Below are 13,026 nucleotides of genomic sequence, written 5' to 3'. Positions count from 1 at the left end.
CCTTTGGGAAGGTGGAGTCCTCCTACCCATAGCTCGATTTAGGTCTATTCCTGCCCAGCAACTTTGATGGATGGCCGGGGTGACCTGAGGATCACGGTTAGGACAAACCCGTCGAGTGAGCCTCCGCAGGGAACCCTAATCCCTCACAAGCGCCGCAACCGGTGGTGCTTCCGGAGGAACCTGTCGGCCCCCTATATGCGTGGCCGACGGTGTCCTTTGGGGCACCCGCGGACGAGCAGATGTCGATTGCTGCATCGGAGGGGGAGTTTCAGTGCTCTCGGGATGAAGATTCAGCTGTACTGCCTCCCTCTGGGAGAGTGACAACAGTCGAGTCGGACCCGGAGTTGACCGCTATGCTTTCCCGGGCCGCCGAAAAGGTCGGGCTTGAGTGGAACCCTCCAACATGTCCCGAACCTTCTAGGTTGGACGATTGGTGCCTTTCTTCCCGGAGGTGCATGAGGAGCTGACTAGGTAGTGAAAAGCACCGTTTAGCGCCCGCGGGCGACCTGGTGGCTCCTCCCGCCTCACTACCCTTGACGGCAGGCAGGCCAGGGGGTATGAGGGTCTCCCGCCAGTGGAGCGGGCCGTCGCGATGCAACTGTGTCCGACGTCTGCCTCTAGCTGGCGCGGGGACCCGAAGCTCCCGTCCAGGGCCTGAAGAGTCTCTTCTGGTCTGACCGAGAAGGCCTACAGGTCCTGTGGCCAGGCCGCGTCCGCCCTGCATGCCATGGCGTTGCTTCTGGTGCATCAAGCACAGGTACTCATGGACATGCACGAGGGTAGTCCTGGCCCAGAGCTCCTCCGGGAGCTCCAGACCGTGCCCTACGGGCGACGTAAACCGCCGCCCATACTATTGGCCAGGCGATGTCCACCTTGGTGGTCTAGAAGCGGCATCTCTGGCTCAACCTGGCCGATATGAGGGAGACCGATAAGACCCGGTTCCTGGACTCCCCTATTTCGTCGGCTGGGTTGTTCGTCGACGCGGTCGAGAGCTTTGCCCAGCAGTGCTCGGCCGCCCAGAAGCAGACGGAGGCAATCCAGCACATTCTGCCTCCGCCTGCCCATTGTCGAGGGCGCCCGCCCGCCGCCGCCCCCGCTCCCGCCGCAGCCCAGCAGCAGCCTCCAACCGGGCGTGGGCGTGGAGCCAGCCGCGGGAAAGACGCCCAGCCCGCTCAGGTCACTGCTAAGCCAGGTGGCAAGCGCCGCCCGAAGAGACCCTGAGGCGGGCCACCCAGAGATGGAGCATCCTGCTCGACAGGAAGTGGCAGCAGCACCACTTCCTCCCCCCGCAGGAGGGCCGGGGGGCTCTCTTGTGACAATTACATCTGTCCCTCCACTGGCCACGGCCCTCAGGCGCCTCTCCAATCGCCAACAGGGGAAAAAAGAAAAGTGGCGGGTTACGGCTGATCTTGGATCTGCGGTTCTGGAACTGGTCCCTTCACAGGCTGCCGTTCGGAATGTTAACGCAGAAACGCATCCTCAGGTGCATCCGTCCCCAAGATTGGTTTGCAGCGATCGACCTGAAAGACGCGTACACGATTCTCACGCGACACAGACCGTTTCTACGCTCTGTGTTTGACAGACGACCATTTCAGAACGAGGTCCCACCCTTCGGGATCATGGTGCTCGAGCACCTCAGCCAGTTGGGGCTTCGGGTAAACTGGGAGAAGAGCAGACTCTGCCCGACGCAGAGGTTCTCTTTTCTCAGTATGGAGCTGGTTTGACAGCACTGACAGCATGCCCTGACAGCACGCCTCACCAAGGAGCGCATCCAGACAGTGTTAAACTGCTTGAATTTGTTCAAACGCAGGACGGCGGTCCCACTGAAACAATGTCAGAGGCTCCTGGGGCATATGGCATCCGTAGCGGCGGTCACGCCACTCGGGCTGCTCCATATGAGACCGCTTCAACGCCGGCTACACGACCGAGTCCCGAGGTGGGCGTGGCACAGCGGATCCCTCCGTGTTTTAGTTACACCGAGGTGCCGCCAAACCTTCAGCCTGTGGTCAGACCCTGTGTTTCTACACGCGGGGGTGCCCCTAGAACAGGTATCCAGGCATGCGATTGTCTCCACGGATGCCTCATCCACCGGCTGGGGTGCCACGTACAACGGGCTTGCAGTTTCAGGTCTGTGGACGGGGCCTCAACTGCAATGGCACATCAACTGCCTGGAGTTGCTAGCAGTTCGTCTTACCCTGAGCTGCGTCAAGACACCGCTCCAGGGCAAGCACGTTCTGGTCCGTACGCACTGCGGTTGTAGCGTACATCAACAAACAGGGTGGTCTACGCTTCCTTCGCATGTCACAACTCACCCGCCACCTCCTGTTATGGAGTCAGAAGTATCTACAGTCCCTGACAAAAGTCGTGTCGCTTGTGTACAATTTGACCTAAAGTGCCGCTGAAATATATTTCTAATCAAGATTTTTTTACAAGAAATGGCTCATTTTAATCCCACCAGCTTTTGTGTTAATGTTTCAGTGAAAAACTAAACTTTCAAAAAGTATTCTAATATTCACAGCTTGGTAAAGCCCATTGAGTCAATTTTTGCAAAGATATAAGTGTTGTCACCTTGTCATATGAGCTTCACCTGTGACTAATAATGGATCAATTAGGTCTCAGGTGTGTATAAAAAGAACCCCAGTACGCTAGACCTTCACATCAACTGCAACTAGACCTCTGCAAACATGCCTAAGATTCACCCTGAGACTAAAGTTTTGATTATCAAGAGGCTGAAGACCAGATCCACTGCTGATGTGGCAGACACCTTCAATGTGTCTCAGCGTCAAGTACAGAGGATAAAAAAAAGATTTGAAGAGACTGGAGACGTTTTTGACAAGCCCAGGTCAGGCAGACCCCGCAAGACAACTGCTCGAGAGGACCGTTTGTCAGTGCCCAGAAGCCACCACTAAACAAAAGACAATTGAAAAACCGTGTGGCATTTGCCAAGGCCCACAGCCTGCTAAAAGGATGGATGCAGGAAAAGTGGCAGAAGGTGGATTTTTCAGATGAATCTTCTGTTGAATTACACCACAGTCGCCGCAAATATTGCAGGAGACCTACTGGTGCCCGAATGGATCCGAGATTCACCCAGAAAACAGTGAAGCTTGGTGGCGGAAAAATCATGGTCTGGGATTACATCCAGTATGGGGGTGTGCGAGAGATCTGCAGGGTGGAAGGGAACATCAATAGTCTAAAATACCAAGAAATCTTAGCTACCTCTTATATTCCCAACCATAAAAGAGGCCAAATTCTGCAGCAGGACGGTGCTCCATCGCATACTTCCATCTCCACATCAAAGTTCCTCAAGGCGAAGAAGATCAAGATGCTCCAGGATTGGCCAGCCCAGTCACCAGACATGAACATCATTGAGCATATGTGGGGTAGGATGAAAGAGGACACATGGAAGACGAAACCAAAGAATATTGATGAACTCTGGGAGGCATGCAAGACTGCTTTCTTAGCTATTCCTGATGACTTCATCAATAAATTGTATGAATCCTTGCCAAACCGCATGGATGCAGTCCTTTAAGCTCATGGAAGTCATACAAGATATTAAATTTGGATCTCACAGCACCACAACTTAATTTGCTGACATATTTTTGTATTTGCAGTAAATTTGTTCAATTTCTGTATAAGCGACAAAACTTTTGTCTTGCCAAAATTTGATCTTTCTGTCTTGATTAAATGATAAATATTTTTTCCGTGAAAATTATTTATTTCAGTGCATTAAACATCATTTGGGAGGGTTTTAGCTTTTCATATGAGCTATTTCTAACACCAATGAATTAATTAAAAGTCAGGTTAATATCAGATATTTCTAGAAAATAGATAAGCGACAAGACTTTTGTCAGGGACTGTAAGGTCACTACATGCCACTCACATTCTGGGCCGGCTCAATCGTGTGGCCGACGAGCCCTCACGGCAGCCAGTGCTTCCGGGAGAGTGGAGACTCCATCCCCAGGCGGTCCAGCTGATTTGGGATCACTTCGGGCCACACAGGTAGACCTGTTTGCCGCCCCGGACATGGCCCATTGCCAGTTGTTTCATTCCCTGACCGAGGGGATCCAGAGTTAGCGACACAGCTGGCCCCGGGGCCTACGCAAATATGCGTTTCCTCCAGTGAGCCTTCTTGCACAGACACTGTACAAGGTCAGGGAGGATGAGGAGCAGGTCCTGTTGATGGCGCCATACTGGCCTAACAGGACATGGTTCTCGAAACTAGTGCTCCTTGCAACAGCACCTCCTTGGCCCATTCCTCTGAGGAAGGACCTCCTGACTCAGAGAAGGGGCACCCTCTGGCACCCGCGTCCAGACCTCTGGAAACTCCATGTCTGATCCCTGGACGGGACACGGAGGTTCTAGGCGGCCTGCCATGGACCGTGGTAGACACCATCACTTCCGCTAGAGCTCCCTCTACGAGGCACCTCTATGCGTTGAAGTGGAACCTGTTCGTCGACTGGTGCTCTTCTCATCGAGAAGACCCCCGAAGATGTTTGGTCGGGGACGTGCTTTCCTTTCAACAGGACGGGTTGGAGAGAAGGCTGTCTCCCTCCACCCTCAAGGTGTATGTGGCCGCAATCGCAGCCCATCACGAACTAGTTGAAGGTAAGTCTTTGGGGAAGCACGACATGATCGTCAGATTCCTGAGGGGCGCGAGGAGATTAACCCCCCCCCCCATACCTTCTTGGGACCCGTCTCTGGTGCTCAGTGCACTTCAGAGACCTCATTTTGAGCCTTTGCAGTCAGTGGAGTTAAAAATTCTGTCTCTAAAGACAGTACTCCTGACGACATTGGCCTCTATCAAGAGGGTAGGGGACCTGCAGGCATTTTCGGTCGACGAATCGTGCCTGGAATTCGGGCCGGACTACTCTCACATAATCCTAAAACCCCGGCCTGGGTACATGGCCAAGGTTCTCACCACTCCCTTCCGGGACCAGGTGGTGAGCTTGCAAGCGCTGCCTTTGGAGGAGGCAGATCCAGCCCTGGCTTTTCTCTGTCCTGTCTGAGCACTTTGGACTTATGTGGACAGAACGCAAAGCTTTAGGACCTCAGAGCAGCTCTTCGTCTGTTACGGTGGACAGCAGAAGGGAAAGGCTGTCTCCAAGCAGAGGATGGCCCACTGGATAGTGGATGCTATTGTCTTTGCGTATGAGTCCCAAGACGTGCCCTGCCCGCTCGGGATTAGGGCCCACTCCACCAGGGTGTAGCCTTTTCCTGGGCGCTGGCTCGTGGTGCCTCGCTTACAGATATTTGTAGAGCTGCGGGCTGGGCGACACCCAATATGTTTGCTAGATTTTATTCTACGTGTAGAACCGGTATCTTCCCGTGTACTCACTTCTCATAGTGCCCGTTCTAGTGTCGGCTTGCTGCGCCACTCCCTTCCTCATGGAACGAATACGTGCGCTTATATGCTCCAGTCGAGTTCCCCAGTATGGCGAACCCTGTCGAGTCCTCCGCAACCCACGGAAGTCAGACATGGCGGAGCGTCTGACGCCAGGTCTAACACTTGTATGCATTGTGGAACTTGTTTTAGGCTGGATTCCATGTGTAGTGACCCCCACGGCGGTCCCATATGTGTATTCTCCACAGTACGGCTCCCCACGGCGAGCCCGTGTCTTTCCCTTGGCAGAGCCCGCTCTGCCGTCTCAGTGCGGTGACTGTCCCCCGCCCAACAGGGCCGGGGCCACCCCTGGGACTCACGTATGTTGTACTGCCCACGGCCAGTCCATTCATGTAATTTCCACGTTATCCCTTTCGAGGTGGTGTGGCTTCCGCAGTGGCCTCCAGGGGCACGCTTTCCCAGTTATATCCAATAGTCCACTGATTGGGTCTTGTGGGATGGCAGTGTGACTCTCCCTGCAGGAAATTCCCCGCCCGTTAAGACGGGGTCCGAGGGACTCCCGCAGGGCGCTGGAAGTGGCAGTAACTGTGGCGTTTTCCATAGGGATCCCAATTCGTTGGTACGACGTATGCCGTAGAGACCAACTGAAAGGGAACGTCTCGGTTACGTATGTAACCCTTGTTCCCTGAAGGAGGGAACGGAGATGTACGCCCCGTCGCCACAGTTGCAGTACCATCACTGCAGTTCGAACCACGGGTTCGGCTCCTCAGTGAAAAACAACAGTGCGTGGCGATCGCTTCCGCTTTATACCCACGCAGCGGGCGGGGTGCGATATGCAAAGCACACACGCCAATGTTCATTGGCCCGTTTTCTATATCTCGAAGCTGATAGGGGCTCCCAGAAGTGGAGGCAAACGGCTAACCTGCTCTGGAGCAGGTTTTATTCTGGGTTAGAGCTATCTGGACCAATCAGCTGCAAGTAAAGATGCTTTGATGCTAATTATTTATTAAATTTATATTATATGAATTATAATTACTTTGAATTAATATAATATATTCATGTAATTATTATATTAATTGATTGGCTATTTGCCGCACATCACACTTTCAGGTGCACGCGCTTCAGAGTTGATCGCTAACTCTGGATTAAACCTGAGTTGACAGAGAAAGTTTATACCAAGCTTTGAGAAATGGTTGAACTTGACCTAAACCAGGTTGGATTTATCTGGATTTGTCAACTCTAAACCTACTCTGAAACTCAGAGTTTGTTCAGCTAGCTTTATGCAACAGGCCTCTGGACTACTTTGATGATGTTTTTAATACGTTTCTGGATATGGACAGTATAGTGTGCATACACTTGCATACGCTCTCGGACTAAATATAAAATATCTTAAACTGTGTTCCGAAGATGAACGGAGGTCTTACGGGTGTGGAACGACATTAGGGTGAGTCATAATGACATGAATTTCATTTTTGGGTGAACTAACCCTTTAATGGATTAGTACCAACTGTTCGTGATCCAGTTTATAGTCTCCGGAGCGATATGGATATATTTATTACAGTATTATGGATATAAAGTTTACCAGATTATTAAACACCCCTGAAAAGGCATGAGGTCTGTATATTTTTGTTTACTGTTACGATAGTTGTAACAAGTGATTTAGTGTAATTCGCTGTTTATGTTGATGATGCAAGGGAGAGAGTTTATGGATAAGACTTTAATGTGCACTTCTTGTACTGTGTATTCAGCTCTTACAGTGAATTTCTGGAGTGAAAACAGACGCTTCATCTTTTGTGTGATGTACAATAAACTCGGATGGGATCCGCTACAACAGACTTGTATTAAACCGTAAATAAGCTAAATTACACCTGTTCTATCGCCATGCAGCATATATTCAACTGACATTTTAGAGTGCAAGATTGTTCTGTTTTGTTGCCGGAGCATGACAGAGATTGTAGTGGCTTTGAGCATGAGCCCTCCGCCCTCTCATTTGCATTTAAAGAGACACACACAAAAACGGCACGTTTTTGCTCACTCTCAATATGTGGTATTTTTAACATGCTATAAAAAAAACAGTGGGGTATTTTGAGCTAAGCCTTCACATACTCTGGGGACATCAGATCCTTATTTTACATCTTGTAAAAGGGGCATCGGATGTCCCCTTTAATAACCCTCTGACGATCTGACTGTCCGTGGTCGGGGATTAAAAATGCAGAATTATAATCTAGTTTTTTGGTGACAAATAAACGTGACTTTCTCATTCTAGGTAACATGGAGAACATGAAGTTAATATCTATTTGCATATATTACCAGCATTGTAACAATACAAAGCGGGTTGACAATCTGCACAGTTACACTTTAATTCTTATTTTTCATGCTTTTCACTTGTAAAACCATACAACGAATAAAAACTATATTCCAAAAATATTTCTATTCAACTGGGCGAAAGACAGACATATTATATAAAATATATTAAAGGTGCTGTATGTAAGTTTTTGACTATACTAAAGCATAAAAATACCATATGTTTGCAGATATTTAGGAAAAATTTAGGAAGTGTTCACATACTCGTTTCACTGTAAAACAATGCTACAGCCAGTTTGTATTTAGTTTTTTTTTTTTTATCAAATGTGCGTTTTCTGTGTCGTACGGTTTTTGTTTTGGTCTGTGCGATAACACACATTGCCAGTTTACCCAAAAATATTTCGACACCACAGGTTGCTAGTTAGCGGAAAACACAGCATATTGCTGCCATGGAAGCCAGCAAACAAACTGGGTTAGAGATCACAGATTCTACCCAACCTAAAAAGCCTCAGCACCCATCTAAAAATGTCTATGAACAGAAGCACGGAAAAATCAACATCAACTTACGTAAGCCTCCTTGAATTCCATTGTCAACCATGCTTGTTCCTGTTGCGTGCCCTATAACTGGCAACCTGGGTGAGGGTTGACTCTGAGGAGGGGGCGGGACAAACTATATTTTGAATATGGACTGCAGTACCGATTCCAACCATTCCTATATACAGCACCTTTAAAAAAGAAAACATTTTTAAACCGAAACAATAATAATATGAGCGAAAATAACACATAATATTTAATATTGTAGGATTTTGCAAGGTTGGGAATAGTTCAGTATCAAACACTGAACAGAGAGTGCCTTTCTGTTTTACACTTACATAGCAAAACCTGTCTTGTCCGCAGAACTGCCGGCCCGTGGCTGTGTTTAAGGCCGGCAGCAGCTGAGTAGATCAGCGGGACATTCCCCCTCGTCTTTCCCACAGGACACACAGATGTTGGGCTGGCTGTCTGCACAGCTGTAGGCCTGCCACGCACGGCGGAACCTGCAACTGTCTGACGGAGAGACGGCAGGTTGGCACAGATGGCAAGGAGGTGTGGGGGTGGGGGGGGGGGGGTGGAGGGAGTGAGCTGGCAATGGAAATAGGAGGGCAGGTACCAACATAGCCTCCATCTGGACTCATCACTGGAGAACAGCCACGGGACGTTAACATCGCTGCCGCTGAAGACCTGTCAACATGACAGACAGATGAATGTATAGAGCTGCGTTTGGTGTGCAGATGCTGCTGAGTGTAGACAGTCTCAGCTGTGAACTTGAGCAGAAGAAATAATGCTCCAATTATCCTCATGAACATCATAATGTGCTGCACAATTAGTGATTTTTGTTTTGTTTGATTGCATACTAGCTCTAATTTTATCTCGACTTCAGAATTTATCGAGAAATTATAAGTGTTTAATTAGCTTGTCTATACATAATTTTATAACATTAAAGCAAACACTAATTTGTTCTTTATAGTGTTTGAATTCATATAGCAATTTATGGTTTATGATTATTATTAAATTAAATAATATAATATAAATAAAAATATGAATTAAGAAAATATGAGACAAATGAGACAAATAATGCAAAGCAGTTGCACAATTAATTTGCTCTTTAAAGTGTTTGAAATCATATAGCATTTTATGATTGATTATTATCATTATATAAATAAAATCATATAAAATAAAGATGTAAGACATCTAGATCAGTAAAAATTAATAATAAATGAGACAAATTTTGCAAAGCAGTAGCACAATTAATTTGCTCTTTAAAGTATTTGAAATCATATAGCAATTTCAGATGTATTATTATTATTATTATTATTACATTTAAAAAAAGTAATATAAAAAGATACAAATGATGTGAAGCAGTTGAACAACTAATTTGTTCTTGAAAGTGTTCAAAATCATATGTCAATTTTGAAATGTATTATTATATAAATAAATAAAATATACAAATTTAAATAAAGATAAAAGACACCTCTTCATTAGTAAAATTAAATAAAAGACAAATTATGGAAAGCAGTTGCACAACTAACTTTATCTTGAAAGTGTTTGAATTCATAGTGGAATTTCTGATTTTGTATTATAATTAGTAGTAGTATTCATTTTATTATTATTATTATTATTATTATTATTATTATTATTATTATTATTATTATTATTATCATCATCACCATCATCATCATCATCATCATCATCATCATCATCATCATCATATATTTATTTATTATTATATAAATAAAATAATATAATTTAAAATATAATAAATATAATATCAAATCAAAATATGAATTAAGAATAGCAAAATAAAATAAATGAGAAAATAAATGAGAAATAATGCAAAGCAGTTGCACAACTAAATTGTTCTTGAAACTATTTGAATTCAAATTGCAATTTCTGATCGATTATTATTATTATTATTATTATTATTATTATTATTATTATTATTATAAATAAATAAATAAATAAATAAATAATAGAAAATAAAAAAATATCTTTGAATTCATATAGCAATTCCTGATTTATTAGTATTATAATTATTATTATATTAAAAAGACAGTACCAACATTAGACAAAAGAAGTGAAGTTGCACAACAAATTTGTTCTTGCAAGTGTTTAAATTCATATTGCAAGTTCTGATTTAGTATTATTATCAACATCATTATAAATCAAATAAAATACACGAGACAAAATGATGCGAAGCTTTGCACAACTAATTTGTTCTTGAAAGAGTCTGAATTCATATTGCAATTTCTGATGATTGCCGACAATTGTGTTTTGGAAAATCTGTCCACAGTGTGAGACATTAATGAGACACTTTCCTGTACTCTAGAGGAGACAGAAAATGATATGATCTATTTGGAGCAACAGTCGAGAAGACAAAAGCTTCACATTCTCTCCATTTAATCTCATTGCTGTCTAAGAGACTCAGTGAGAAATTGAAAAGCTTGTACGACCTTTCTTTCTCACAGAAACACTGAGAGAGTGAGATTGACATGCAACGCCACAGATTTTACTCTGATCCTGACCAGATTCGTCTTCCCTTTCATCTTAAAGCCACACAGACGGACTTCAGAGCAACAATAAAAGGCAACGCAAATCCAAGCTAGTCTCTCTAAAGACAGGAAATGACATTTTGCAACAGAAAGTCTATTGTTCTCTAGTCATAAAAGACGTTCAGATGTTTGTAGCTGAATATGCATGACGATCGTAATAGATCCAAAATTCTAAGATGGGTATTATAAGCTTAATGACACCCTGTTTAATCTATTTTGGGATTATAGTTGATAAGGATGGTGTAAATTGAAAGGCAGATGAGTAAGAATTCTGGTGAAGTCAGCTCTAATCTAGAGTTAAAGGTCATTTACAGGTTTTAGCTCAGTGTAAATATGCATTGCGAGATATTCTTGTTTTTATTTATTTACCTTTCAATTTAAGTCACAATCCATGCTGTTCGGTTCAGTAGGCCATAAAATGAGCTGTTGTTTCATTAATGGGAAATAAAAGATGATTGCATCCTAGAGAAAAAAAATAAATGAAACACTAATTGTGTTATTTTACAACTGTCTCAATTTATTTGCCTCAATTACAATGCATCACATAAAACATTGAATTAAAAACACGAGACGAGGACAAACCGTCAGTGAGCAGCGCTGGTTTATTATTGTGGCTGAAGCCCAGAGAAGCTGGAGACTTCATTCGCCATCAGAGAAGGTGTCAATCACTCCTGTAGAGGACATGCTTTACTGCTGCCCGAGGGCTCCTGTGTGACCTAAATACAAAACTGTCAACAGAAAGACTGACCAACACAGAACAAGCTGAGGAGAATCGCAGAGAATATACTGTCTTTAGACACTCATATAGATGGGTTAACCAAACACTTCTATTTACATTGCATACAGGAGAAGTAAAATGCAAACACTGCTATTTACATTAGGTTCCAATGTGTCTTTCATCAATTTACATATATATAGGCCTACTGAAAATTACACACATTCATCAAATTCGTTATCCTGGAAAACAAGTTTGAAACCTAAATATAAAAAAATGCCAACTTACATGTATTCAGAAGGTACAGAACATATTTCTTGATATTGAATATAAGAATGTTGTCAGAAATGGGATAAGGGTAGGCCTACTAAGATTACAAGAACTGGCAGATGAATGTATATTAGCTACCAGTATTGAGCCTTGTAGCTAATATTGTCGCAAACACTTGGTTATAATTACAAAAGATTTCTTAATTAGCTTGATTTATCATATTTATCTTGTGAAGCTTTCACGTTTTTTAAACTTTTTAGAGAAAACGAAGGGAAACCCCACAACTACGTTCTGAGGTGGTTTGTTGACAGTGCTTTATTTATGCTGACAGTGACGCCCCCTTCTGTTTGTCAGGAGAACTACATAAACACACTGGCGCATGATACTCGCTTTTATCATTCCGTTTTAGCATCTAAAAGCGACCCGTATTTAATCTCTATATTTTTAGATTAAAATCAGCCTAATTATACATTTTAAAAAAGTAGTCTCTGATTAAAATATTTGATTTTAGCTGACCTAAAGGCGTTTTCAATACACAAATAGCCTATTTAAGATTCAGCAGACGTTAAGGCAAAGACACTGCAGAGCAAAAAAGACAAGACAAGAAAGCAATACAAAATATGAATATATCATTTAACATTCCCTATATACAGAAATAATCTGAAGTCAGCAGGTAGTGTTCCTCTAATAAGCCTAATATTGCTCGTGTTGCTGAGGTGAGCTGATAGTTGATGCTATTAGCTGATCTTAAAAGCAGCACAGACTGCTGATGTTCAGGAGAATCGCACACAGCAGCGCAGGGAATCTATGAACGCTGATGTATGACATCGACCTCAAGAGGGGAGAGAGAGAGAGAGAGAGAGAGAGAGAGAGAGAGAGAGAGAGAGAGAGAGAGAGAGTAAACCCATAACTGCCCAGTAACAAGCTCTCCCCCCTCATTGGCTGCAGAGGCAAGTGTATTTGATCAGGCCCTCAGACTAAATGACACACTCTGTTTGATCTGCGGACACTAAACCTCATGTGAGAGTGCACGGTACGTAGACCTCAGCATCTGTCCTCTTTGGAGAAAATGTACCCTACTCACACCTGGGTGACTCCTTAAAGGGATGGTCCCCTTTTTTTTTTTTTACAATCCTGTCACTCCTGACGTTGTAAACCATAGACTAAAAAAAAGATGGACGACACACTTTCATTCTCTTCCATTTACTTAAGTGAAGCCGCCAAATATGGTGCTGACATCTTAGGTCTCGAGTCGAAGGTGAGCTGCGATATAAAACAAACTCAAACTTCGCTCTGGCCATCCTGCC

The 13,026-nt window shown here is 44.3% G+C and overlaps 1 protein-coding gene and 1 long non-coding RNA gene across 4 annotated transcripts in view; both read right to left on the bottom strand.

Annotated features, from left to right (window-relative positions):
- Positions 1 to 8,353, bottom strand: part of dscama (Down syndrome cell adhesion molecule a) — a 140,922-nt gene extending 132,569 nt beyond the window's left edge. For all 3 annotated transcript variants that reach the window (XM_067432777.1, XM_067432776.1, XM_067432778.1), the window contains exon 1: positions 8,213 to 8,353. The gene's annotated coding sequence lies outside the window, so the exon portion shown is untranslated. The remainder of the gene's footprint in view (positions 1 to 8,212) is intronic.
- A 403-nt stretch (positions 8,354 to 8,756) lies between these two features.
- Positions 8,757 to 11,450, bottom strand: LOC137062026 (uncharacterized). Its single transcript, XR_010901192.1, has 3 exons — positions 11,317 to 11,450; positions 11,104 to 11,196; positions 8,757 to 8,866 (listed from the first exon to the last, which is right to left on the bottom strand). It is a non-coding gene; the product is annotated as an uncharacterized lncRNA (long non-coding RNA).
- Positions 11,451 to 13,026: the final 1,576 nt, after the last annotated feature.

This window comes from Pseudorasbora parva, chromosome 23, assembly GCF_024679245.1.
Source record: "Pseudorasbora parva isolate DD20220531a chromosome 23, ASM2467924v1, whole genome shotgun sequence".
Taxonomy (NCBI): Eukaryota; Metazoa; Chordata; class Actinopteri; order Cypriniformes; family Gobionidae; genus Pseudorasbora; species Pseudorasbora parva.
The sequence above is the reverse complement of the archived record's forward strand: the minus strand, read 5'-3'. Positions and strand labels throughout refer to the sequence as shown.